This window comes from Typopeltis vanoorti, chromosome 11, assembly GCF_054136105.1.
Source record: "Typopeltis vanoorti isolate ZY-2024b chromosome 11, IOZ_Tvanoo_1.0, whole genome shotgun sequence".
Taxonomy (NCBI): domain Eukaryota; kingdom Metazoa; phylum Arthropoda; class Arachnida; order Uropygi; family Thelyphonidae; genus Typopeltis; species Typopeltis vanoorti.
The window spans coordinates 76,177,042-76,180,334 of NC_143559.1; the positions used below are offsets into that span (position 1 = coordinate 76,177,042).

Below are 3,293 nucleotides of genomic sequence, written 5' to 3' on the forward strand. Positions count from 1 at the left end.
CTTGATCAATATGTCTATATTCTCTCCATAAACTAAGCATTATCACTTAACGTATTTATTCCGCCATAAAGTAAATTACAAATTTCACGTATGAATATATCTGCATATATATACATGGCATATATTTACAGTCGTGCTGTTCATGTTATTATTTTCTTGTTATTATTTTATTTTCGCATATAAGACAATAAAAGCAAGTGAATACGTAATAAATATAATCAGTTTTTACGCCTGCTGGTCGGCTTCGCTGCTTTACTTGGACTATAAGAACAACCAGAATGATAGGCGAAGAATTACCTACAGACAGAGGCGTAGCTAGAGTGGGAAAGGAGGGGGCGATTCGCCCCGGGCGGCACTTTGAACTTTTTTTGAACTTTTGTAGTTAATTCTAAAATACAGTCTCGAGAATTCATTTCCAAATATTGTAATACTACTGCGAATATTCCTCACAATTGCTGTAAGTATTGCTAGTTGTGAGAGGATTTCAAAATTAAAATTGATTAAGAATTACCTACATTACTACGAAATAGACTTCGCCAATGTCATCGACGATTTTGATAACAGAAAAGCAAGAAAAATAACATTATAGAATGTTGTAATTAAAGTTTTACTTCAAAAATAAACATAGTGTTTTAATTTATTTCCCTATACGTCATTTTGACTTTTTTGTAGTATTTTTGATGTGTATTAAGAAGGCGGCAAACTCAGGGACCGCCCCGGGCTGCAAAAGCTCTAGCTACACAACTGCCTACAGATCATGTACTGTTTTAGATAACATGGCGAAAGAAGTGGTTTTAAGCGTAGCTTACTTCCCAATGTTAGCCAAGCATTACAAGCATCTATAAAGCGTTTTGTTTAGTTCATATAATAATATTCAAAAATAATATAAAATAATTAATGCAGATCAAAATGATATAGCTCCCTCCTATGCACAAATTTCATGCCCGAGCCCGTAGTGAAATATGATTTGGGAAATTACTTACTGGAGTATGCAAACTTTTAATGACGTTCGTTATAGCCATAAAGCAGATCCGATATAATCAGGCTAATGTGCCTAACTTTTAAGGAATAATCCGGAAGATAGTCTCATATTAACAGTGACTGATTTCCCAACAAAGCAATATACTGTATGTATACCAGTGGTGTAGCTAGAGCTTTTGCCGCCGCTCTCAATACACCAAAATACTACAAAAAGTCAAAACGACGTATTTACTTTTTGAAGTAAAACTATAATTTCAACATTCTAAAATGTTATTTTTCTTGCTTTTCTGTTATCAAAATCATTGATGACATTGGAGAAGTCTATTTCATAGTAATATAGGTAAGTCTTAATTAATTTTATTTAGGAAAACTCCTCTCACAACTAGCAACACTTACAGCAATTGTGAGGAAAATTCGCAGTAGTATTACAATATTTGGAAATGAGTTCTCGAGACTGTATTTTAGAATTAACTGCAAAAATTCAAAAGAATTCAAAGTGTCGCCCGGGGCAGACCGCTCCCTGCGCCCCACGCCTCTGATGTATACAACAAAAAATAAAAAAGGAAATGAGAACTTTTTATCCAAGCTCTTCAGAATTTTTTAATATACACAACGAAAGATAAAATATCCTCCAACGAGAAAGCTCTTATGGTTGAAATGTGTGGTTGAAAACACTACAACTATGTAGGCATGGCTTCATCACGTTTTTTTTTTTTTGTATTGCTTGGAGACATGGGATTTATGAATAATTATGATTAATATTAATATTAAAATATTGATACTAATCATATTAAATCATAATCGTAAAATTATTTAAAATATTAAATATTAATCATAAAAATATTAAACTCCAAAATGAAGTCCTTCAGTCTCTTCAAAGTTACACTTAGATACGATATAGTTTTAACCTGAGAGAAAACGAAATCAGCGTAAAGAGCTATGTAATTCTGAAGCGAAGAATTTCTCATTCATCATTTTTACTTTATTGGTTTACCTAATAAAATAAAAATTTGAAAAAAAGTTTTCGGTTATTTAAATTTATACATGGAAATTTATCACAGAATGATTTTTTTAAATTGTAAGGATTAAAGAAATGATTCGACTACATTTTTTGCAAATCGGACAGTTAGAACGATTTCGCTATCCATCTCATCCTCCCCCCCCCCCAAAAAAAAAAAAAAGCAGCACAAGAATTTACACAGCTTCACTGAGCTATTACGCAAAGGATTACAGGATACGTTTATATTCTACCTACAGCTGGCAGGCAGCGAATTGTAACAGAAATATTTTTAGTAAGAGCTGTCACTAGTCAGTCTTACGCGTTTTGGATCGCCGTTTCAACTACTCGCAAGTAACCTTGTTCAAAATTCACGTGACGCGTTTAGGAAAACAAGGCTAGTGAGGAAAAACACTTCAGCAGGTTCCGTGGTGTAGCGGTTATCACGTTTGCTTTACACGCAAAAGGTCCCCGGTTCGATCCCGGGCGGAACCATGTTTTTTTCCCTTTTATTTCCTTCCTTCTTAGACTTGAAAAAAAAATAAAATAAAATAAAAAACAAAAGTAAGAATATACATCAGTTATGGCACAGTTTTTTTTTTTTCTTTTGCCTTATTCAGATTTATTCTTAGATTAAGAAGAAATAATATAAAAATAAAAATAAAAAAACAGATTTTAAACTGCATTTTTAAAAAAAAATCCTCAATATACCAGACTTCCTAATTATAAACATTTCATTACTTCAGCAGTTTTCGTTTAATAAATTAAAAATGCACTGTTATTTTAATGGCTAATATAGCCTACTTTCGTTTAGGAGTGCCCCTTTTTATACAATGTCATTGGCTCTTTACACAGATCTTTGGGCATCACTGAAGTGTTATAAACTAATATAAGAAAAATAATATATTTTGGGAAAGTGGGGGTAAAGTAATGTGGAAGAAATATTTGAATTAATTCAAATAATTTCCCCACATTACTTTACCTACACTTTCCCAAACACCCCTTCCTTTAACAGCTTAACAACAGATAAATGCATATCGCTGGGATAAGGAGACAGAAAACAGCATCCAAAAAGGGTATGTCCGAATTTTCCTCCTATATTATTCTTCATATATTAGTTTTATAAAGTGATGTCCTAAGATTTGAATAAAGAGCTAATGACATTGTAAAAAAAGGGGGGCACTTATTAAACGAAAGTAGGCTATATTAGCCATTAAAATAATAGTTTATTTTAGAGGAGCAACATGGGAATTTTCCCAGAAATAATACTTATTAAAAATTCATTATTTTTCGCTCTGACCAATCTGTCAGTGGC

The 3,293-nt window shown here is 32.4% G+C and overlaps 1 non-coding gene across 1 annotated transcript; it reads left to right on the forward strand.

Moving 5' to 3' along the window:
* The first annotated feature begins 2,400 nt into the window (after positions 1–2,400).
* On the forward strand, positions 2,401–2,473 carry TRNAV-UAC (transfer RNA valine (anticodon UAC)). Its single transcript has one exon. It is a non-coding gene; the product is annotated as a tRNA-Val (tRNA).
* The last annotated feature ends 820 nt before the right edge of the window (positions 2,474–3,293 follow it).